Here is a 26,998-nt window from a genome sequence, read left to right as displayed (position 1 = left end):
TCGTGGTCAGGGTGGATTCAGTGGTGCTCCTCATGGGGGTTAATTTCAGCACGGTAAAGGCCGTGTATTCAGGCATGCTCAGTCGGCTCGCCCAACTTATCGTGGGCCATCATCAGGCCATAGTTCTCACAGTTCTCATCAGGGCCATTCCTCACTTAGTGCCCTTCCAGCCTAGAGTTTGTCCCGTGCTCCATCAGTTTAGAGCTCTTCCATGCCAGGTTCTTCTGCTAGTCATCCCATGCTAGGGGTTCCCTTCAGTCCCCGTCTCTATCACAAGGGGGTTGTTATGAGTGTGGAGAGTTGGGGAATATGTGGAGGCAGTGTCCTCCTTATCTTGGGGGCCTGTCTCAGTAGAGGAGTCAGCCATAACCTCTAGCACCAGTTACTTCACCACCTAGCCAGCAAGCTAGGGGTAAAAGATAGTCAGGTAGAGGTCGCCCTAGAGGGGAAGGTCGATCAGGTGGTGGTAAGGCCCGTTTATGTGCACTCCCAGCTAGAGCCGATGCTATTGCTTCAGATACAGTGATTATAGGTATTGTCTCAGTTTGCCACAAAGATGCCTCTATGTTATTTGATCCTGGTTCTACTTTTTCATATATGTCATCATATTTTGCTCGTTATTTGGATACGCCCCGTGAGTCTCTTATTTCATTTGTTTGTGTATCTACTTCGGTGGGCGATACGGTTGTTGTGGACCGCGTATATCGATCGTGTGTGGTGATCATTGGGGGTTTGGAGACCCAAGTGGACATTCTTTTGTTTTATATGGTCAATTTTGATGTGATATTGGGCATGGATTGGTTATCTCCGTATTGTGCTATTCTGGACTGTCATGCTAAGATAGTGATGTTGGTTATGGAAGATGTGCCATGGATTGAGTGGCGAGCTATGACTAATTTTGTCCCTAGTAGGGTGATATCATTTTTGAAGGCCCAGCGGATGGTTGGGAAAGGGTGTATTTCATACATAGCCTATATGAGAGATGTCAGTGCAGAGACTCCTACCATTTTTTTTGTTCCAGTAGTGAGGGACTTTCGGATGTGTTTCCTACAAGCCTGCCACCGGACAGGGATATTGGCTTTGGTATTGATTTGGTGCCGGGCACTTAGCCCATATTTATTCCACTGTATCGTATGGCACCGGCGAAATTGAAAGAGTTGAAGGAGCAGCTTCAAGAGCTCCTTGATGAGGGGTTTATTTGGCCTAGTGTGTCACCTTAGGTGCTCATGTTTTATTTGTTAGGAAGAAGGAAGGTACGATGAGAATCTGCATTGATTATAGGCATTTGAACAAAGTTACAACCAAGAACAAGTATCCATTGCCTCGTATTGATGTTTTATTTGACCAGCTTAAGGGAGCGAGAGTCTTCTCCAAGATTGACCTCCGGTCAGGGTATCACCAGTTGAAGATTGGGGACTTTGTTATTCTTAAGACGTGTTTCAAAACCCAATATGGTCATTATGAGTTCCTTGTGATGTCTTTTGGGCTGACCAATGCCCCAGCATCGTTCATGTATTTGATGAACAACGTGTTTCGGCCTTATCTCGACTCGTTTGTGATTGTTTTCATTGACGATATTCTAGTGTACTCACGTAGTCTGGAGGAGCACGCTGATCATTTGAGAGCTGTGTTGCAGCGGTTGAGGAAGGAGAAGCTTTATGCAAAGTTCTCCAAGTGTGAGTTTTGGCTCATTTCAGTGGCTTTCTTAGGGCACATGGTGTCTAGTGAGGGTATTCAGGTTGATCCAAAGAAGATTGAGGCGGTTCAGAGCTGGCCCAGACCATCCTCAGCCACAGAGATTTGCAGCTTTCTTGGTTTGCCAGGTTATTACCATCGATTCATTTAGAAATTTTCGTCTATTGCATCACCTTTGACCAAATTAACTCAAAAGGGTGCTCCATTCAGGTGGCAAGATAAGTGTGAGGTGATCTTTCAGAAGCTCAAGACTGCCTTGACTACAACCCCAGTGTTAGTTTTGCCATCAGCTTCAGGTTCATATGCAGTGTATTATGATGCTTCGAGAGTTGGTATTGGGTGTGTGTTGATGTAGTAGGGTAGAGTGATTGCTTATGCTTCTCGTCAGTTGAAGCCCCATGAGAAGAACTACCATATTCATGATCTAGAGTTGGCTGCTATTGTTCACGCGTTAAAGATTTGGAGGCATTATCTTTGTGGTGTGTCTTGTGAGGTGTTTACTGATTATCGTATCCTCCAGCACTTATTAAAGCAGAAGGATCTCAATTTGAGGCAGCGAAGATGGTTGGAGCTGCTAAAGGACTATGATATCACTATCTTCTACCATCCGGGTAAGGCCAATGTAGTGGCCGATTCCTTGAGTAGGTAGGAGGTGAGTATGGCAGTTTGGCATATATTCCTATTGGGGAGAAACCTCTCGCAGTTGATGTTCAGGTCTTGACCAATCGGTTTGTGAGGTTGGATATTTTGGAGCCCAGTCGGGTCTTAGCTTGTGTGGTTTCTCGGTCTTCCTTGTTTGATCGCATCAGAGAGCACCAGTATGATGATCCCCATTTTCTTGTCCTCAAGGACAGAGTTCAGAACAACGATGCCAGAGATGTGACTATTAGTGATGATGGGGTGTTGATGATTCAGGGTCGGATATGTGTGCCCAATGTAGATGGGCTTCGGAAGTTGATTCTACAAAAGGCCCATAGCTCGCGGTATTCCATCCATCCAGGTGCCGCGAAGTTGTATCAGGATCCAAGATACCATTATTAGTGGAGGAGAATGAAAAAGGATATTATAAGATTTGTAGCTCGGTGTCTCAATTGTCAGCAGGTGAAATATGAGCATCAAAGACCGGGTGGCTTGCTTCAGCGGTTAGATATTCCAGAGTGGAAGTGGGAGTGGATCACCATGGATTTTGTTGTTGGACTCCCACAGACTTTGAAGAAGTTCGATGCTATTTGGGTGATTATAGATCGGCTGACCAAGTCCGCGCACTTCCTTCCTGTATGTACTACCTATTCTTCAGAGCGGTTAGTAGAGATTTATATCCGAGAGATTGTTTGCTTTGATGGTGTCCCAGTTTCCATCATTTCAGATAGAGGTACTCAGTTTACTTCACAGTTTTGAAGAGCTGGGCAGCAAGAGTTGGGTACTTAGGTTGAGTTGAGCACATCTTTTCACCCTCAGATGGATGGGCTGTCTGATCACACTATTTAGATATTGGAGGACATGTTGCGCTCTTGTGTCATTGATTTTGGGGGTTCATGGGATTAGTTTCAGTCGCTCGCGGAGTTTGCATATAACAACAGTTATCAGTAGAGTATTCAGATAGCTCCATATGAGGCTTTATATGGGAAGCGATGTAGATCTCTAGTTGGTTGGTTCGAGTCGGGAGAGGCTAGGCTTTTTGGTATAGACTTGGTGCAGGATGCTTTGAACAAAGTGAAAGTGATTTAGCAGCGGCTTCGTACAGCGCACTCGAGACAAAAGAGTTATGTTGACAGGAAGTTTCGATGTGTCTTACATGGTTGGGGAGAAGATTCTACTGAAGGTCTCACCCATGAAGGGTGTTATGAGGTTTGGGAAGAAGGGTAAATTGAGTCCTCGGTTCATTGGGCCTTTTGAGGTAGTTCAGAAGATTGGGGAGGTGGCTTATGAGCTTGCTTTACCACCTAGGTTGTCGAGTGTGCATCTGGTGTTTCATGTTTCTATGCTCCAGAAATATATTAGTGACCCGTCACATGTTTTGGACTTCAACACGGTTCAGTTAGATAGTGATTTGACTTATGATGTGGAGCTAGTGGCTATATTGGAGCGGCAGGTCCAAAAGTTGAGATCAAAGGATATAGCTTAAGTGAAAGTGCAATGGAGAGGTTGGCCCGTGGAGGAGGCTACCTAGGAGACCAAGCAGAAGATACGGAGCAAATATCCGCACCTATTTGGGGGTTTCAGGTATGTTTCTTGACTCGTTCGAGGACGAACGTTTGTTTAAGTAGGGGAGGATGTAACGAATCAGGGTGTCATTTCATGAGTTACTGCTCTGTTTCTCCCATTTCTGCTTCTTTGTGTGTTTTTCAGCGGTATTTCATCATATCGTGTTGGTTGTGTTGTGTGCGCAGTGGTCTAAGAGTGGAATGAAACACTTAGTCTCTCATTTGAAAGCTATAACTAGAAAAGTCAATCGGAAGTTAACTTATAAGTAAATGATCTCGAAATTCAATTTTCATAGTTTGGATAATTTCGTTAGGTGATTTGGGACTTAGGAGCGTGATCGGAATGTATTTTGGAAGTCCGAGGTAGATTTAGGCTTGAATTGGCAAAAGTCGAAATTTAGCATTTTCCGGTCGGCAGTGAAAATCTTGATATCGGGGTCGGATTGGAATTCCGGAAATGGGGGTAGGTCCGTTGTGTCATTTGGGATGTGTGTGCAAAATTTCAGGTATTTCGGATGAAATTTGATAGGTTTTTGCATCGTTTGCGGAATTCGGATGTTTTGGAATTCATAAGCTTGAATTCGAGGGTGATTTCATGTTTCAAATGTTTTGAGTATTCCGAGAGTTGAACAAGTTTGGGTAGTGGTATATGACTTTTTGGTAGGTTTTGGTTGAGGTCTCGAGGGCCTCGGGATGATTTCGACGGGTTATCAGAGAGTTGGAAAATTGAGTTGCAGCTGAAGCTATCGTATTTCTGTAATAACTACACCTGCAGATTGGGGACCGCAGGTGCAAGCTGTAGAAGCAGCATTTAGATCGCAGGAGAGGAGGTTGGTTGGCTGGGGATGCATCGTAGATGCGGAAGGTGAGTTGCACCTGCGAGCCCGCAGGTGCGGTGTATTGATCGCAGGTGCGGATAGGGGATGAAGTTCAGCATATGTGGATGTTTGGTCGCAGGTGCTGGGACCGCAGATGCAGTATTTGGACCGCAGATGCGGAACCCCTGGGCAAAACATATAAATTCTTGCCTTCGTGAAATTTGGTCATTTTTCCACCATTTGTGTTCGGACTTGGAGGTTTTTAGAGGATTTGAAGGGGGGTTCGAGGGGTAACACTTGGAGGTAAGGTTTTTGAACTCAATACTCGATTTTATGGTGATTTCCAACTGATTAGACATGAAATTTGTGCGAAAATTGGGGATAAATTGGAGAATTAAGGTTTGCAATTGGAGAGTTTAAATTGGGGATTTGAGGGGCCATTTGAGGTCCGATTTTAAAGATTTTGGTATGTATAAAATCGTTAGGGTATAAGGATTCTTGTGATATGATTTTTATCGAATTCCGAGACATGGGCTCGGGGGTCGGGTTTGACCAATTTCGGAATTTTTGAGTTAATTTGATTATTTTCGCTTGGGATTTGTTCCTTTAGCGTATATTGATGATAATATACTGATTTTTGTTAGATTTGGAGCATTTGGAGACCGAGTCGAGAGGCAAGGGCATCACGGGTTAGAGTTTGAACCGGTTTGAGGTATGTAATGATTGTTAATGTTGTACTAAGTGTATGAAACCCAAGATTTCACATCGTTTCACTACTTTGAGGTGTCGCTCACGCTAGATGACGAGCATGGGGACATGCATTGTTAGGGATTGTGACTTGGTCCGTCCCGTACGACTAATAAGTCGCGTATTTGATTGAAAACTAATTGATACTATTGTGCTTTGGAAAGTATTACTATGTTTTGGGCCGAATGCCATATTTGGGCCTCATACTAACTTTTTTGGACCCTTAGGGGCTTTTTACTATTATTCCTCATTGTTTTTGATTTAATATCTATACTCAGTCATGCAGTGTTTTACTGATTTGATAACTCGGTCTCATTTACTCTGTTTGGTATTATAAATGATATTTTGGGCTGATCATTCTGTTTTACTGTAACTTGAGTGACTTGAGTGGTTTCTGACTGAGTGAGGCCGAGGGCCTTTTTTGTGAGGATATCATGGGATTGTGCTGCTCCTCGCAACATGTTGTACAAATTTTTGATATATGAGAGGCCGAGGGCCTGATTTATTATGCCATGAGATGGCTTGTTATAGCACTTGGGCTGTAGGAGCCCCTCCAGTGTCTGAACACCCACAGTGAGCGTGAGTACCCAGTGGGAGTGATGTGATGTTGCCTGAGGGGGCTGTTGTTGATTCATGTTATTGCCCGAGGGGCTGATTACGAGTGATTGTGAGGTTGCCCGAGGGGCTGGTTCTATTGATATTTTACCCGAGGGGCAATTTTTGGTACATGTCTTGCTCGAGGGGTTGTTTATGTTTCTACCATTTTTACTCACTATTTCATCACTTGTTTGAAAATATTGAAAGATGTTTTTAAAAGAAAAGGTTTTTACTGAAACTAAGTTTGTTTTACGAGAAAATTGATTTCAGTACTGTTTTTTGGAAATGTGTTGTATTTGTTGTAGTGCTATGACATGTAATTATCTGTTTTCTTACTACTCAGCTTTCATTTAATTTTATTACTTGCTGAGTTGGGGCACTCACATTACGCTCTACACCTTGTGTGCAGATCCAGGAGTTGCGGGTCTTGATAGCGAGCACTGATCATTCATTCAGCAAGTCTGGAGTCGACAAGGTAGCTGCATGGCATTTGTAGCCCTATTCTTCTCCCTCATATCTTCCCTAGATTATATTAGTATTGTCTTCCAGACTTTTTTTAGCCTTTATTGTACTTAGACGGATCTTGTAGTTGCTCATGACTTGTGATACCCTGATATCGTGCTTGTGTTATTTTCTTCCGCACTCGTTATTTAGACCCATGTTATGAGATATTATCAATTAATAGCTTAAAACTGTCTTTTATAAATTTATAGTTTGAATTGGGATTCGTGTGGGCTGGCCTAGTTTTGCGATAGGCGCCATCACGACCGGGTCGGTTTTAGGGTCGTGACATTGCAATTTTCAAACTTACTCGTATTTTCAACGATTTCGGTAAAGGATTTGGGTTTTCACTGATATACTTGAAAATGGAACTATTTTTCGGGAAGCTATGAAAAAGCTGAGCATTTTATCTCTCAGTTACTTCTTTTATTACTTGCTTTACGTTGTTATGAACTGTTGTTGGCTATTGGTGTTGGACCCGATCTTTGTTCCACCTTATCACTACTTTTAGCCTAAGATTAAATTTGTTACTTATTGAGTACATAGGGTCGGTTGTACTCATACTGCACTTCTGCACCTTGCATGCAAATGTTGGATGTTGATGTTGCTGTGATCGACTGGAGCTGGAATTGAAGACGTACTTGTGTTCCAGTTGTAGCTGCCTCTTATTCATGGTAACCTTAGAATATAAAAATCTGTTTGTGTACTTTTCGAACAGATGATTTATTTATTCCATGCCATCTTTGTAAATTCTAATCTTAAAGGCTCATGATTTGTACTACCAATCATTGGGTCTATTTAATTGTTTTATAAATTTATTAGAATTTGATAGTTGTTAATTGGCTTACCTAGTGAGTTGGGTTAGGTGCCATCACGACTAGCCGGATTTTGGGTCATTGTCGCACCTCCTTTTTCCGCCCCCGCGAGGGTGCGTAGGGAGTTTTCTCTAATTAAAGGACAGTCGAAACGGGATTTGTTTGTTTGTTTCAGAGTCGCCACCTGGGAATTTTAAGGCGTCCCAAGTCACCGGTTTTAATCCCTGAATCGAGGAGAATATGACTCTGTCTATTTAACAGTCTGCGCACCAGAAATCCGGATAAGGAATTCTGTTAACCCGGGAGAAGGTGTTAGGCATTCCCGAGTTCCGTGGTTCTAGCACGGTCACTCAACTGTTATATTCGGCTTGATTATTTTGATTTGCTAAATACATTTTTTATTGCATGATTTTATTGTTACCGCTTCTATTTAGATTTAAAGTCCCTTCTTTGAATCGAATCACGCGTACGTATATTCGTGTTATAAATTATATTTTTTAAAACATGCGGAGTTGTGTCACGCGCACGTGTACACAATAATATAGATAATATTTTTATTAAAATAATTATTTTCGAAATTATGCTTTAAATAAAATCAAGAACATTCGCCCTTTTGGTATAATTAAGTAGTGAACCTCACATCTCAGTTTTTTATGAAATTAATAATGATATTCTCCGAGAAATCCCTTTTATTAAATATTCGATCGAAGTTGCGCGAACGCATAATCCGAATTGCCTTTAGAAATATAATTAGGTTACGCGAACGTATCCCTAATCACAAAAATATTCTTGATGGTAGTATTAATTTGTTTACAAATTGTTTATTATATCCACGTATTTTTATGTGAACATCATGAGAAATAAATATTCTTTTAGTCTCTAAATTCCTTAAATAGAATTTACAATTTATTGGACGTTGATCGCAGTTTATGTTTTTCGCGTATGAATTATATTCCTCAAACCATTCGAATTTGTGGAGTAAAAATAAACGTGTGATTAATACTACCATTTAGTGAATACAATATTTGCCTACCCAAATAGACAACATACAAATTACGTATAAAAATTGGGAAAGAATGGATGTAAGGAAGTGATATTTTTGAAGAATTTTCATTGTTCTATTTGAAGCGAATGCTAAAAAAAATGTTATAATCTATAAACCTAATCACCTTCTACATTAATTGTTTTTAATCCAAAGTTATAATCGTTTGATTAATTTGTTTATGATGGTAGATAGGCATCAAGTTGATAAGAAAGGGAATTATTATACAAATCGATTGAATAAAATTGCCTTACATGCAACACAATTGTCCGTCTAAAACATTCATAACACTCTAACATCGTAACGAGCTATATCAAATCACCTTCCATATATGATTATATATATACTCATCATCATGCCATATATGAACATACAACTTATATCAATCTAAACCAAAATCAGATTTTTTACAAGATATACTAATAATGTAATTTCTTGATACTTCCATTCTACTTTACATTTAGCTAACAATATTACGGGATGTAATTAATGGCCCATTTTATGTCATGTTCCCTACCTTGATAATTCAATCATGACTTCACTTAATGAAAATTCCGAAATAGGTGATATTATTACAATACCTATACGAACTTTAAGAGGTAACAATTATCTTATATTCATCACGACAAACATACTATTATATTAATCAACTGAAACAAAACCAAATTTTAAACTAATGAACTTGAACGAATGGAAAACATAATTATAATTCCCGAACTTCATTAATATGTCATGTTGAAGCTTTTCATGACATGAATTTACAGATATGTACCTGATATTGGAAGCAAGAAAATGAAGATGAGAATCAGCGGCAGTAATAACAGTACAACATCAACAACTGCCCAGCAAAAATAACAACTCAGTACAGATCGGTGGAGTAGTAATCCCAAAAAACAAAAGCTTTAAGCTTTAAATGAAACAACAACCATTAATACTAATTTCAAACAAAGAAAGAAAGCAGTAGATTTTTTAGCTTTTATTTTTATTTTTGAAAGCTTAAATATTTTTCGGAATTTTTCTCTCTTCTATTCTCTGTCCGCTTTTTTTTCTCTATCTGTGTGTGTATTTTTTCTCGTATCTTTTCTGTTCTCTCTGTATTGTCTTGTGTTCAAGACTTCATATATATATAATCCCATCCCATAAATCTTTTAATCAATTAAATCAATACTTTTTCTCTACCCAACCCATTATCTTTCCACTCATCCCCATTACATTAAATAAACATATCACACCACCCCATTATATTTTGTCCCCCATGCTTCATTTAAAATAATGCAAGATTCCCCCTTTAAATTAAATCTTGTCCCCCCTTTATATTAAACAACTATATCACAACCCACCCCATTTCATTTTGTCCCCCATGCTTCAAATAAATAATTTCAAAATGTACAATTCCTAAACTACCCCTCACGACCTTACTGAAATTACCAAACTACCCCTGAACGTACTACAAATTTACCAAACTACCCATCAGCTATAACACATCAATTAATCAAACTTAACCAAAATATAGACAATATGATCAATTTCTAACAATGTTCAAACAACAATATGAACACGGATGAACATCATAACAACAATATCACATGAACACGATTTTAACAATATTTCAACAACAAATCACATGAACATAAATTGAACAACAAAGAACAACTAAAATTTGATTGAACAATATTTTAGCAACAAACAATCCTATTTTCGGATTCAACAACTACAACAAACAAGTATATTTAGATTTCTAACTTCAATCATATTGAACTTAAAATCAATTCTAACAACATTACAACCAACAATTCCTATATTAAACTTTATGAGATAAATTCAAGAAATAATCACAAATGGTAAACAAGAAATCAAGCTATACAAATTTCGGATTCAAGAACAAACAAAGATAATATGAACATGAATTAAATCTAAAAATAAAAACGATGGATTCAAATGATTAAAACCAACATACTTCCCTTATTACAACTAAATTCTTTAGACAAATAACAAGATCGACGAAGAAACAATTATGAACTTAAACTTGAACTTAACAATATTAACAATTTCTAACAATACACAAACATATGAAACAAATTGAAGAAATAGTTAATTAAATTTCAATTTGAATCTAACAAACATCAAACTAACAAATATTCACTTAAACAATAATACAAACATGAAATGAATATGAAAACAACTAATTAAACTTCTATTTTGAAATTTGAAAATTAATTTAACAAACAACATGAACATGAACAAAACCAAAAATCAAATATCTAAGCATAGACATGAACAAAACAAACATTCGCCGATTTTAGATTCGAAAAATATCAAAACAAAATACGGACAAACATAAAACTCAAAATCTACTAACCGGATCGAACGACATACGTACGGACTGTTTTGACGACCCAAGCATCGAGCGAATGACGATGAACTTGGATGGAAACAATCTGTCCGGAAACGAATCTCGCACCAAGATAACTTGACGCCGAAGACGACCACGAACGGACGACCAAAGAAGGTGGTCGTTTGGCATCGTTGCCCATCACGAAAAATGGCAGCCCGTCACAAGCAGAAGGTAGCAGCAGCTTGATTAGCGAAGAAGACGCATCTACGGCAGCCATGGATGGAGGTCGAAGCTCGAGCTTTGACGAAGAACGGAGAAGATGAAAGCAACCACCATGGATGACGATGGCAGAAGCTGTGACGGGCAGTCGCGGGGAGCTTGGTGTTGAAGATGATGAGTGCGATGCAGCAGCTCGGAAACAGAAGTAGTCGCGGAAATCTCAACTGTGAGCTTTCATGGTGGAGCTCGACGGATTGGTTGTTGGTTCGGTCGCGTTTGGAGGTCGTTTGGTTGAGCCGGGGTCGTGAGGGTGACGTGCGTGTGTGTGTGAGTGTGACGTTGGGCAGCCATGGTTGAGCTTTGAGGGGGAAGCCATGGATGACCTTGGAGAAACTTGAGGAAGAAGAAGAAGATAGGGGGGGGGGGCGGATGACTTCTTAGTCTTTTTAGGGTTTTTTCTTCTTTTTTCTTTTGTTTTGTGTTGTAAAATGTAAGACAAAGGGGTTTGGGTCTTTTGGATTATGGACTGGGTCGACCCAGTTCGAAATGGACTGAGTCGTAGGGAAGATTGGACCATTTTTTGGGCCTATGGCTTGAAATCGAAGAAGAGACCTAATTTCGACTTTCTTTATATTTTCGCTCTTTTTTCTTCTTTTATTTCTCTAAAACTAAATTATAAAAATACTTAAACTATTATTAAGAATTAAATTAAGTTATAAAAGCGCAAATTAACTCCCAATAACAATTAACGCACAATTAAGTAATAATTAAGCAGAAAATTGTATATTTGGACATTAAATGCTAAAAATGCAAACGATGCCTATTTTTGTAATTTTTATTTTTTGTAAAACAAATTTAATTACTAACAACTATAGAATTAAATCCTACATACAAAATGCGACATATTTTTGTATTTTTTATTAATTTATCAAATAAACACGCACAGACAAATACAAATAATTATTCAAAATATCACAAAATATCACAAAATTGCACACCAAAGAAAAATCATTTTATTTTTGGATTTTCTGGGAGTAATTCTCATATTGGGCAAAAATCACGTGCTTACAGTCATGACACTTTTCAAATTGAGATATAGAGGAAGAAATTTATATGGAAAAACTCGAAGAGATTGTGGTCCTGGAAAAGAAAAGAAAGTGTGTAGGCTTCTTAAGTCTTTTTATGGACTAAAACAAGCACACAAATAATGCATGTGAAATTTGACCAAATAATATTTTCAAATAGTTTCAAAATTTAATGTGTAAAGAAATGTGTTTACATTAAGAATACTTCAAATCATATAGTCATTGTTTGATTATATGTGGAGGATATGTTAATCACGAATAATATAAAATGCACATGAAATATTTAAAATGTGGGGGCGCTTAGCTTGTGCATGACAAAAATAAATGTTAGATGTAATGTCCATATTATTTAGAAGAACTAGATGATATAATATTTGCACCGCACGAATCTTTAGTGGATTTTGATATGGTAATCGGCGAATTGATTACTTATTTAATCTTAGTGATCACTAGTTTATGCAAGTACTAATTTAAAAGTTTTTTACGTGCTTTTCTAGAAAGGTGTTCTTTGGTATTTAGTTTGTTTATGAAAGCGTGTCACTTGGAAGGTTGTGACTTTTCAAGAAAAGATATGTCGGTACATTTTTATAGACATGGCCATTCATGAACGAATGTATTAATACATTGGTCTATAATGAGGTGAACCAATTGATGAAGATGACAAAAATCCATAGCAAGCTACATTTTCTTCATAAATAAAGGTGCTATAATTTGCATATCATATAAGCGTACGAATAAATAGCATATAAATGCTAGAAAAATACAGAGTAGTTGCGAAATGTGCTATATGTTAAAGAGTGACCACAACTGATGCCAACCATTCTAGTCATTATTTTTATGTAATGTTGATATATTAATTGTAGTCAATAATCGGATATGCAATAAAAAGTCGAGACGTGCTAGTCTACGACAGAAGAAAGTTTGCATTGAGCTATCATGAGTTTGGGATATTTGAAACATATCCAAGACTTTGCTTTGCACTACAATAGGTATCCCGTGGTTATTGAGGGATACAATGATGCAATTTGAATTACCAGATCAACTTCAACGAAATCCGCAAGTGACTTCTTTTACTATAAGTGGAGGAGCGATGTAACGACCCAACCAGTCGTTTTGAGCATTTACAGTCTGTTAAGCTACGTGAAGTTTTGAGCAGCATCGTATGATGTATTATGACTTGTCTGAATCCTCTCCTTTGGTTTTCAGGTGATCCATAGTTGATTTGGAAGAATGAATTTCATGTTTGAAGCTTTAAGTTGAAAGAGTTGACCAAGTTTGACTTTTTAGTATTTGACCTCGAATTGGAGTTTTGATGGTTCTGTTAGGTCCGGATGGTGATTTTGGACTTGGGAATATGCCCGAAATTTCGATGCTTATTGGCGAAAGTTGGAAATTTGAAAGTTTGGAAAGTTCATAAGTTTGACCGAGAGTTGACTTTGAGGATATCGGATTCAGATTATGGTTTCGGAAATTGGAATAGCTTTGTTACGTCATATGGTACTTGTGCATAAAATTTATTTTATTCCGAGTTGATTTGATATTTTTGGCACGAGTTTTTGAAGTTGAAAGTTCGAAGTTCATTATATTTGATTTGAGGTGCGATTCATCGTTTTGATGTTGTTATGCATGATTTGAGGCCTCGAGTAGGTCTGTGTTAGGTTATGGGACTTATTGGTATGTTTTGACAGAGTCCCGAGGGGCTCAGTCGTGATTCAGATTGTGTTTAGATCATTTTTCTTCATTTTGGCATTGCTGGATTTTGCTGAGTTCTGGGCATCTGGTTTCCTTGTTCATGATTGCGTCGAGTTAATCGAGATCATGTAGAGTTGTTTGATGGCTGGGGAAAATTATTAATCGCGTTCGTGAGTCCACAGATGCGTTTGCGAAGGTTGAGGCGAATGTTCAGCGCATTCGCGAGTCTAGCAACGTGTTCGCATAGAAGGAAGGAAGGCCTGAGGAAGTCAGGCATTTGTTTTGCACGATCGCGTAGCTCTAGGAGAATGACCATTGCATTATCGACTATGATGGTGCGTTCGTGAAAGAGGAAATTTCAGTTTATGGGATTTGTTTTATGCGAACACATGGGATTGTCCGCGTTCGCTAAGGTAATAAGCGATTTTCACCATATGGATTGGGATAAGTGTCCTCTACTCAATTTTGATTTTATTTCATGAATCTATCTTCGTTTTGGCATTTGGATGATGATTTCAAAAGAGAAATTGGGAGTTTTTGTCTAAAGTTTCATAGAGCAAATTTTCGAGTTTTAAACATCGATTCCGACCAGCCATTTTGAGAATTTGCACTTCGCTCGGTAGTTTATGAGAAGGAGTTGCTCCATATGATGTATTATGACTTATGTGAATCGTCGATTTTGGTTTTCAGGTTATTAAGAGTCGATTCAAAACAATGAATTTAATTGTTGAAGCTTTAAGTTGGAAGAGGTGACCAAATTAGTCTTTTTAGCATTTGACCTCGAATTGGAGTTTTAATGGTTCCATTAGGTCCAGATGGTGATTTTGGATTCGGGTGTATGCCTGGATTTTCATTTAGATATTTCTAGAAGGATTCAACACTAATTGGCGAAAGTTGAAGATTTGAAGGTTTGAAAAGTTCATAAGTTTAACAGGGAGTTTACTTTGTGGATATCGGATTCGGATTGTGGTTTCGGGAATTGGAATAGCTTCGTTATGTCAATTGGGACTTGTGTGCAAAATTTGAGTCCTTTCTAGGTCGATTTGAAATGTTTCGACGCGAGTTTCGGAAGTTAAAAGTTCATTTAAGTTTGATTTAAGGTGTGATTCTTTGTTTCAATGTTGTTATGTGTGATTTAAGGTCACGAGTAGGTCCATGTTGTGTTGTGGGACATTTTGGTATATTTGGATGGGGTCCCTAGTGGCTCGGGTAAGTTTCTGATGAGATTCAGATTTATTTGGATCATTTTTGGCTAAGTTGCTGGTGGAAGATCTGGTGTGATCGCACCTGCAGCTGGTTTGCGTAGGTGTGATGGTCGCAGAAGCAACAGAGGAGTTGAATGCGCGAGAAGAGTCTGGGTGAGGAAGATCGTAGAAGCGGAGAATTGAGCCCATGTGCGAGGGATTGGAAGCACATATGCGAAGGTCTTCGCAGAAGCAGAGTTTGTTACCTGCAGGTGCGGGGGTTGCTGGGCAAGGCTATTTTTCATAGAAGCAAAGTTTTCCCGCAAAAGCGAAGGTCGCAGATGTGACCACTTGTCCGCAAATGCGGAATCTGCTGGGCAGAAGCTATAAAATCGAGGTTTTGGTTCTTTTGTCATATTTTGAGTTGTGGGACTCGGATTGAGGCAATATTTGGAGCAATTTTCATCATAAGGATTAAGGTAAGTGTTCTATACATGGTTTTAATTTTATTTCATGAATCTGTCTTCATTTTTAGCAATTGGTTAATGAATTTTAAAGAGAAAATTAGGGGTTTTGTCTAAAACTTCATAAATCGGATTTTCGAGTTTTGAACATCGATTTGTTGTCGGGTTCCGAGGCGCGGGCCTGGGTGTGACTTTTGGCTGGTTTTGGATTTTGATTATGTATTCGACCTTTATCATTTGGAATTGTTTCCTTGGGCTTTATTTGATGTATTTGAGTTGCTTTTTGCTAATTTTGAGTCATTTAGAGGCCGGTACGCATGGGACGGATTTTTGGAACATCGTTTGGCTTCCTCGATGTTGGATTTGGCTTGTTCGAGGCTAGTAACACTTCTAAACTTGGTGATGAGGGTATGAAAACTCGAATTACGTGTTTTGTGTTTGGTATTGAGGTGACACACATGCTAGGTGACGGGCACGTGGGCGTGCACCGTGTGAATTGTGACTCCGCTATTTTTGTGGTGCTGTATAGTTACCTGACCTTATTTGTAACCACGAACTCTCTATGTACTAGAACTATTGAGCTGTGATCCATGTTAGAATCTATGTCTAGGCTACATGCTTATCCTGTTGGGACTCACTGAGGTGGTTTCTGCTGTTGAGCTATCTATTTTAATTGCATTACATACTCAGTCATACACATTCATATGCATATCATACCTCAGTCCATGTTACCATTTATTGATACATCACTTTATTATTTTTGGGTTGATATTTCATGACATTGAGAGCCCGAGAGACTGGAGAGATTGATGACTGAGTGAGGCCGAGGGCCTGATGGTGAGGATGTTTATGAGATCGGGATGCACGCCGCAACATGTTTTTATTGATTTATGATTGGAGCAGGTTGCACGCCCCAGCATGTTTTACTGATCTATGCCATGATTGACTTGTTATAGCACTTGGGCTGAAGGAGCCCTTCCAGAGTCTGTACACATCCCCAGTGAGCGCAGGTACCTATTGAGTGCGAGTGCCGAATGATTTGGGAGGACTGAGTGACTGTGAGGACTGAGGGACTGGGAGGAATAAATGAATTGATACTTTGAGAGTATGTATATGGTTTTATCACTGAGTTTAGTTGCATTTGACATGCACACTTGACATACATGCATAGAGATGCATTTTCCTCATGCTGTACGGTATCACGTTGTTCATGACTTGTCACACATATTAACATATAGTAATAGAGATATATTTTCCTCATGCCATTTGAAAATGAAACATTTACCTGTTGAAAGCTTTTGGAAAAGAAATCAAAGTTTTCAAACTTACTCATATTTTTGGTAATTTTGGTAAAAGATTTGGTTTTCACTGATATACTTGAAAAGTTGGCCTATTTTCTGGAACTGTGAACGAGCTGAGCATTTTATCTCTGAGTTACTTCTTTTATTACTTTCATTATATTGTTATGAACTGTTGTCGGCTATTGGTGTTGGACTCCGATCTTTGTTCAACTCGTCACTACTTTCAACCTAAGGTTAAATTTGCTACTTATTGAGTACATGTGGTCGGTTGTACTCGTACTACACTTCTTCACCTTCCGTACAGATGCATGATAGTGATGTTTCTGAGATCAATTGGAGCTGGAATTGAAGATGTACCCGCTTTCTGGTTGCAACTGTCTCTTGTTCATTGTAGCCTTAGATTTATATTTGTTTATGTACATTTCGAACAGATGATGTAGTCATTTTATACCATCTTTGTAAATTCTAATCTTATAAGCTCATGATTTGTACTACTACTCCTTGGGGGACGTGTCAAATTCAGATATTTTTTTATTTAATTGACTTATTAATTTTAATAGAATTGGTGTTGATACCCAATTTTCTCCTATATATTTTCAATATGTAAAATACCTTCAAAATAGTATATGTATGCATATATAAGCATGTCCAAGTGTTTTATTATTTTTCCATATTTTTAAAGGGTTTTTAATGGATTTATTTCCCCTTCTTTATCCATAAAATCCCAATAATTATTTCCAAAATTATTATTTTTGACAATTGTTCTATTGGATTTTTATATTTATTCCAAAATATGTCTTACGTATTTTTACAATTTCATTTAGTATTTTTTTAGGTTAAATTGCACATAATTGTAATATTAGCCCTTTTAAGGTTTAATTATGTTTTATACACATAAAATTGGATCTTGTATTTTTAATTTATTATTTATGTGTTATAAATCATTTTTGCCTTTTAAATTAATTTTTAGAAACCATTTACTATTTTTTTAAAAATTAAAAAGAGAAAAAATGGCTATTTAAATTTTAGCCAAATTGGCTTTCAAATCTAACCCAAATCAAAACACATTCCCCAGCCCAATTTCTAATTAAACCCGACCCTAACCCTTTTAAACCCTACCTACTCCATCTAATCTGGGCCATTGATTATTCAGATCAATGGCCACCATTCCACCTGCCTAAAATAAACCCAAACGACCCCCTTAACCTAATTCATTTCCACTAATCTGCCGCCATTGAATCCCCTTCCTCTCCAATTCTCTCTGCAACCTCACCCAAACCCTAGCCTCCACCACCCAAATTAACCCTAATCCCCTTCGATTCTCACTCAATCCATGGACTCCCATGGCTGTTTGAGACGTTTACCGGTCTCCTATGTCTCTTGGTTTCCTGTTTTCGTGATTTCATGAAAAGATCTCGAAGAGATCTAATCCAAACTTTGCTCAACATCTATCCATGATCTTTTTCCGGCTATCCATGGCCGTTCAAGTTAGATTCATGGCTTTTCCGGCTAGATTGGTAACTTTTCAAAGTTTTTCTCACTTTCTCTGGGTTCTCTGAAACCCTAGTTTTAAGAGCTTTCCGATTTTCTTTCAGATCTGTCTTAGATCTGTGCATGTTATGAATCTTTTGGTGTTTTTCTCAAAAAGTTTTTCGATTTCTTTCAAAGTGACTCTTCGTCTTCAACGATTAGGGTTTTCTTAACCTCTTTTTTTTTAAAAAAAGACTTCTTCTCCGATTTTCATTGTTGTCTTATGATTTTACTGTGTTTAAACGATTTGTTTATGTTTTTCTTCTACCTGGTTTGTTGTGTTGAAAACCCTAAGTATCTTTAGTTTATCCGGGGTTCTGGAACTGTCTTTGCTTGTTTTGTATGTATACTTGTTTTGATTGAGTTCCTTGTGTTTAGATCCTTTTTTTGTTGACTGATTCTGAGTTCTTACCATTTGCTTTAACTCAACTTTGTTAAACCCCTAATTCCTTAAAGGTTTTCCTCACTTGTTACTGAGAGTTTTTTTTAAAAAAAGATCTCTTGTACCTGTTACTATATGTTAGATTGGTTTCTTCATTTTTGGTTCTATATGACTACTTGACTTGTTGATTACTATGCTTCGAGAAGTTCTTAGCCTGCTCATGTCAACTTTGTATGATTGTGTTCATCCAGTTTTCTTCTTTTGTCAATATGTTTGACCCTGCACGTCTAATACGCCTGTTCATTCTTTTCTATTTATATGCCGAAGTGCATAATCGTGACTCCTTCGTGATTGATCTTGATTTCCTTAAGTTACGATTTGATTGCAAGGTTTTCTTATAAACCCTTAATGTTACTCATTTGTTTAAATTGATTGATTCCCTTCTTTTATTTGCTGTGATGCTTCACCCCCGCTGAATCGTTTCCCCAAATTAAGTATATTCTGTACCTAGACTCAATTGTATACTCTACATTCTTACTATCCCTTATATGGATAGAAATCAATCTTCCTCAAATTTATTTTCTTTCCTTAATTATCCTTGTTGGTATACGTTAAGCAGTACTTCCATGATTAAAGGGAAGTACTTGTATTAATGGGATTCTGATTGTGATTATTTCCATATTTGTGTTAAACCTTTACTTGTTACCTTATTTTATACTCATTTTCAAAGATATAAATACCCTAACCTCTCTTATCTAAAGACACGAACAACTGAGTTTAAAAACACACTTACACATTCAAACTCTCTTTCTTTCTCTACCACTTGTGCTACAGCTTTGTCTAGCCGGCTGAAGGCCAAGGCTAGACTGTAGAACTCTCATTGCTTTACTTTTTTGCACTTTGCTCCTTCAACTGGTATGTTCTCAATTTAAATTCAGAAACTCAACTCTATGTGTTCCCTTGCTTGTCAATCCATGTCCCTTTCTCCATTAACTTAATGACTTATGCTGTTATATTGCACCTTTCGTTTACTGCTATACTCCGCATGCTTAAAATTCTGCCTCCTTTGTTCCAAATGTGATCAACATGTTTTCTTGTTCCTGTTTATGTCCCTCAACTAGCATGTCTCCTAAAGTACTTGATTCATGACTAATTATGTGTTTCAGATGTGGGTCCTCTATGTCCCCAACCCCCCTATTTCCCTGTTTGTAACTGCTGAAGTTGTACTGTGGACATATTCTGCATGTGCTGATTCCCTGCCCCTTTTCAAAAATATTTTACCCTAAGCAACTCTTCTGTTGCTGTTGCAAATTTACTTCAAACCAATCATTTTTCAAAACTATTTTCCAACTCAACTCTCTTGAATCTATGTCAAGTACTCTCACATGTACTCTTAGAATACTAAGTTCTGCCCCTTTTGTGTGAGCCTTGCTTTGTGACCCTTGATCTCCCTCTAAACCTTGACAGATAAGAGCTGGCCCTTCCATACTGCACTCACTCTCTTGGTTATGCAATCTGGGTGTGAGCACTGCCCGTGATCCCTTGAGGTCCTTAGGGAACTTTGACACACCCAGATATGAGAAAGGCTTGAAAACAATATTGGCATTTGAGGTGGTTTATACATAACTCAAAGAAGAAGTCAGAATCAGGCTTCCTATAGTTGTAACTTATTGTTTTTCCTTTCTTATGTAATTCTATCACATGGTCTGTAATAATTTGTAAGCAAGTATTGGGGTGGCTAGTGAAAAGAGATGGGAAATTATGCATGTTATAGTTGTCAAAGGGTAGAAAGCATGTTATTAGGTTTATATTCCTATTTGTGCAATTGAAACCATGTTTAGGATTCATACCTACATTAGAAAACCATGTTCTTAGGATCTATGTTTCTTTATTCAGCACTTCATTCATTAGTGCATGCTTTATGCCTATCTCTTAGAAATCCTGCTCCAAGGGCAATAACAACACTGGTATAAAAAGCTGTTAATTCAAAAATTCTACAAATCTTGTGTACATTTAGAAATCATGCCCTAGGGATTCAGTTTTCAACAACCTTGTAATTTGCATGTGCATATTAGATATCATGTTCTAGGATCCTGTTTGCATTCTGTTTAAAACACTTTGATAACTACTGATTCATGAAAAGGATAGTAAAGCAATAATTTTCACACTGTGATATTTTCAGAATAAAATTGGCAACAGTCTCTACAACTAGAACAACATGTTTTAGGTAATAAAATAATCTCCAAACTGTCTTAATGACTTGAAACAACTACTTCATCTCGCTTTGCGCCTAGACAAGCCTTAAGTAATAACTTAAATAAACCGGAACTGCCTTTGTTTAATTATCAACTGTTAAAAATCATAAGGCAAACCTGATTCGGACTTCTTTTCTGAGTTGTGTGATAAATCTGGTTATGATGTTACCACTTAAACACACTACTTAGCATTTTAAATTCAGACCTTAACTGTGTATAAGTCATGATGTCAATGTGCATTGTTTGTGGAGGTATAACTGAGCCTTCTACTTGCTTATATGTCCCCCCCCCCCAATTGTAGTCTTGTATGTTTTTATATGTCGCTTTAATATTTTGCCTTTAAACCTGAGGGTCTGCCTAGAAGCTTCTTCTTATAGGAATAAGAGTCCTAAATTCCTCCGGGACTTATAGGAAGGGACGGGTAACAACATGTAATAAGAGTCGAGACCAACCCTCACTTTAATTACCTTTACTGGGTGGGAAAGGGTAGATATGGATATGATGACCGGTGCGATAATACCACATGTATCCCCTCTTTTGAGGAGTCTCATACCGGGTATTGCATTGATGTGATCGATATTACAAACAAACCTAGGACACCCCCTTTTTTAATTAATAATCATGCTTAGATTATAACTCTTTTTAAAACCTTGCTTTTTATTAATCGTCTTTCAAACACTTGTGAATTTAAACTTAAATCCCCTCTTATTTGAGCCTCACTTATTTATTTGCTAATTGCACAAATTCACAAAACAACTGTTGGGCCGGGAACCACACTAGTGGATCCTGAGGGCTGCCTAACACCTTCCTCTTAGGATAATTTCAAGCCCTTACCCTATCTCTGGTTATCAAATGTAGTTATAGATAAACCTTATAGGTGTCCTAACGCACCTTAAAAATTGCTAGGTGGCGACTCTTCAAAAATGCAATACCCAATTCCCAAAAAGGAAATGAGTCATCACACCTCCATGAATGTCGAAACCTGGACTCCTCTCCGCGGAAGGAAAAAGGGGGCGCGACAGCATGGCGACTCTGCTGGGGCTTTTAGGCTATTACCATTTCAGATTGTTCTTGTGAAATTTTACCTCCCTATGTGTAATTGCTTGTTTAATTTCTTTAAAGCATTTAATTGCTTATTCAAAAGAGAAACTGACATATCTTCCTTGTTTATTTCCTTTATTGTTGCTTTAAATTATGAAACTGTTGTATTTATCACTTTCTTAACGTGCAAATACATGTCAACATGCTTTTAATTACTGCTTGATCATGCTCAACATCATACTCCCCTCGTGCCAAACAAATACTATAGCAATGCTTGATGAGTAGTTGCACTTTCCTATATCATTACCTCTAAATTCAAAAAGGCATATTTGTGGTAAAATTAGTCGATCAGCGGTGCAGTCGACAGTTCCGTGCCTTCACCATTGAGTTGTTCGCTCAAGGGTACTAGTCTAAAATCCCATAGAAACCTTACTCTGTTCAAATTGTGCATGCATCATGGTCAAACCTAGCCGGGTCAGTTATGTTATTCACATAATGATCCTTTAAGATAGCCTTGTCCAAAGTCCACTGGTTTTCCCTAAACCCAAACGGACATCATCACGTTCTATGCATTTATTTGGAGAGCTAAATGCTTCATTCTAATTGGTGATATTAAAGAGTCTAGTTTGGCGAGGGTAAGGGCCTAAACATATTTGTTTTGCAGAAATATAAGGCACGAAGTCCCCAGATTCGGCATGGTCACCAACATCTACCCAAGATTGCTAAGCTGGTGGAGAGACTTACACTCTAGTGACCAAACTCTCGTTAGAAAATATTTGGGAAATCTGTTGTTCCTCATGGAGATCCAACCTAACAACATGATCGTAGAAGCTGCTACACTGTTTTGGGATTGTGAAAGGGTCGTGTTCCACTTTGGGGACATTGAAATAACACCTTTTCTAGAGGAGATAAGAGGATTGGCCGGTCTAGTGTGGGAAACTCCGGGTCTGCTAATGCCTGAGAACCGCAAAGGCAGGGGTTTCCTTAAATTGATGGGTTTTAAGAAGAATTCAGAATTGACATGCCTGAAGGAATCATACGTCCCTTTTGACTACCTATATAAAAGGTACGGTCACAGCAAATCCTACTGTACCTACCCTGACGAGTTTACCATCACGTCCTTGGGACACATCCATCGTAGGGTTTTCATCTTCATGTTTTTCTTCCTAGGTATGATCGTGTTTCAGATGAAGAAAGGGAGAATCCATACTAGGCTGGTTACGGTAACTAAGACCCTAATGGAGGGACTGGTGGGAAGACATTCAGCATTGTGCCCATGATCATTGCAGACATATACCGAGCCTTAGAGAAGTGTCAACGAGGAGCAAAATACTTCAAAGGCTGCAATTTACTACTTCAACTCTAGCTCATGGAACATCTCCAAAGGGCGAATACTGATAAGAAATTCAGCGAAGGTACTAGGATGATCACATCGCTTTCTACCATCCAAAGTGAATGAATTATATCCCCACATGTTCGCTCAGCCTGAGAATGCCATAGGATGGGTTGAGCTATTTGATAATCTGACCGAAGAGCAAGTTCAATAGATGTTCGAGTGGTTTTCGATAGAGGAGTTCATCGCCCAATGCAGAGATGCACCTTTCATGATACTAATTGGTCTAAGGGGAACATACCCTTATGTCCTTCTTCGAGTTATGAGGCAAGCTGGTAGGAAGCAAGTTATACCCAGGGTCGACAAGATGAACCATTTCAGAGCTGACTTCCAAAATGATGATAGTTCCTACAAGTGCCAAGGCCAGCATATGTGGCACTGCAAGATCGTAATGGGGAAAGACACCATAAAGCCAAATAGATATCATGTCGGTTGTACTCCTTTCTATTTGGGTTAGCTAGAAGACAATCATGATGGTTTGGGCCAGCCAAGGTTTGTTCGAGGTCAAAAAATTATAGATGAAAAGGTCGAGGCACAAGTCAAGTACAACCAGCTGTGAAAAAAGATCCGTGAGTATGAGAGCGAACACCGCGAGATACAAGAGTCCAACCAGAAGCTGATTGAGGAATGGAAGGACATGGCTGCCAGAGCTAACAAAAGGCTAGGATACTTGGAGCGAGGCATAGTAGAACTGGAAATAAGATTTCTCAAAAGGGTTGAAGATTGTCAAGAGGCTGAAGGGACGGAAGGTGGACATCTAGCCAGAACATACCTGTTGCTGGGACTTCACGAGTTAGGGAAGTTGTTCGATGGATCCAAGGATGCCGAATCTAGGGAAGGTCCTTCTGGGACCAAGTAGATAGGAGTTTATCTTTTTTGCTTTATAAATGTAATAAGGCCAATGGCCATTAGTGACTTTTATTTCTTATTTATTTAATGTCATTTCAGGATTTGTTTATCTTTTATCAATAAAATGAGACATTTAGCATTCTAAGTTCCTCAAATCAATTTGTCGCTAGGCCTACCTCGGACACAACGAGGTTCCCAATTAGGACACGCTTTACATTCCCGCACTATGTGTTTAAATATTGCAATAATTTTTATGATCCTTACTGACACTGTTACCTTTTATTTTAATTTTTGTTTTTATTATTCCCCTCCCTAAAGGTTAGTTCGTACACTCTGGCATCATCATCTTATTCCACGAGATTCAGGGGCCCTCCACCCACTCCTCCCCTTAGTCCTGTTAAAAACAAGAACAAAGGCAAGATGGAAGATTTGAAGAACATCAGGAAGGAGAACCCAACTGAATGGGTTGAGGCCACTGGTGGCCATGGTATTCGAGTTCCTAATGAGAATATGTCACAACTTGAGCAGAAGCTGTTGAAATTTCAGGAAGAGCTCGATCAAGTTCGGATTCTGGCAAGCTTGTCATTTTCCCTCAGCACTCCAGATGTCAACTTCCCCAACACTCAAAACCCTACACCTCCTCAAAATATCCCAAAACAACAGAATCATCCCGCGCCTCACCATCACGTTTCTCCACCAAAGAATCAATGCAACACCTGCCATACCCCAAACAACGCTCCACTACTCATCCCAGAACCACAAAACTACACAAACGATCATTTCCACACCCACACACCAGGCCACCATAACACTCCTATCTAAGTGGAGACCAAGCCACACTCCACCCAACCTATCTCAAGCATACATGAGCCTGATGAAAAGGATCTTCTTATCAGGAACTTGGCTGAGGAACTTAAGAAACTGACCAGCCGGATTCAGGGCGTTGAGGGAAGCAAAGGAATCGAAGGGGTGAACTATAAAAATCTTTGCATACAGCCTGATGTCGAACTTCCCGAGGGGTAAAAACCTCCTAAGTTTGAGATGTTTGATGGTATAGGTGATCCAAGGGTCCATATGAGGACATATTGCAACAAGCTGGTTGGAGTAGGGAAGGATGAAAGGATATGCATAAAGCTGTTCATGAGGAGTTTGATGGGAGATGCGTTATCTTGGTATATCAGTCAAGATCCCAAGAAGTGGTCAAGATGGGTAGGCATGGCATCTAATTTTTATGGATAGATTCAGGTTTAATACAGAAAATGCACCAGACGTGTTCTATATCCAGAATTTGAAGAAGAAGCCCACTGAGACGTTTCGCAAGTATGCTACTCTCTAGAGGTCCGAAGCTGCTAAGGTCAGACCTGCCTTAGAATAGGAGCAAATGAACAAGTTAATTATCCAGGCTCAGGACCCACAGTACTATGAACGGCTGATGATGATTGAGAACCACAAGTTCTCTAGCATTATCAAATTGGGTTAAAGAATTGAAGAAGGTGTCAAAAGCGGTATGGTTACAAACTTCGAGGCCTTGCAAGATACAAATAAGGCCTTACAGTCAGGTGGTGTGTCCAAGAAGAGGGACGTAGGGGCCGTGATGGTTGCACAAAGGACCAAGTCTCCCCTCAAATACCAAAATTACCCAACACCTCCACTCATATATCAGCCAACCCCAAATTACCAAGCACCCTCACCCTCATCCAGATACTCCCAACCAGCTCATGTCTACCAAACCTATAACGCTCAGCCATCCCATTATCAATCACCCCCTGCATGACAAAATTTCCCTAGACCCGACCTAATTTTGATCGCAGACCTCCAAATTAATATACAACCATCGCTAAACCCAATGACCAGCTGTATGAGAGACTCAAAGCTACTGGTTATGTTACCACCCATCCCTACTACAACCCCTAAGAATCCTTCTCGGTGGGTTAACCGAAACAAATCCTGTGTATACCACTCTGACATGAAAGGGCACACCATCGATGAGTTCCGTTCTTTGAAAGACAAGATAAATTCTTTGATTGATAACCAGATCATTGTGGCAAAAGAACTCGCTCCAAACATCTGAAACAACCGTCTACCAGACCATAAGGGTGGAGGTATCCACATGATTGAAGTAGAAGATTACTGGGATCCCAAGGGCTCAATCGGGCTGATCACAAAAGGTGATGACCCAAAAAAACCAACAATTACTCTCAATCCAATCATAGTCCAGATTCAACCGTCTAAAGACGCTGAGGAGAATATGTCTGTACCACTTGAGTTTGAAGCAACATCATCCGCAAAGACACCAGTACTAATTGAGGTTGAATTTGTGTCTCCGGTAAATGCACCTGCACCATTTGAGGTTGCAGTCTTGCCACCCAAGGCACATGTTTCGTTCGGAGTAAGGATAGCCATGCCGATCCAAGTGGAAATATCAATCATGACACTATTCCATACAAATGCTATACCCTGGGACTACATAGCCGAGGCAAGAAGGAAAGGCAAGGTCAGGTTCAAAGAAACTGTCGCTGCACAGGGTATGACAAGAACCGGTATAGTCTATACCCCTGAACACCTAGCTGAATCAAGCAAGCAGGACTCCAATCGGCCGCCCCTCATTGAGATAGATCCAGACGACCTTTGGAAGAAGATACAGGCCAAGGAATATTCGGTCATCGACCAGCTAAACAAGATGCCTGCACAAATATCCATTCTCTCCTTGTTACAAAATTCTTAGGCGCACAAGAATGCTCTGTTCAAAGTGCTAAGTGAAGCATACGTACCAAGTAACATCACTGGCGGGAAAATAGCTAACATGGTAGGACAAGTGCTAGAAAGCCATAAGATCACCTTTTATAAGG

The sequence above is a fragment of the Nicotiana tabacum genome, chromosome 11 (genome assembly GCF_000715075.1).
Source record: "Nicotiana tabacum cultivar K326 chromosome 11, ASM71507v2, whole genome shotgun sequence".
Classification (NCBI taxonomy): Eukaryota; Viridiplantae; Streptophyta; class Magnoliopsida; order Solanales; family Solanaceae; genus Nicotiana; species Nicotiana tabacum.
This window is presented reverse-complemented; position numbering follows the sequence as displayed.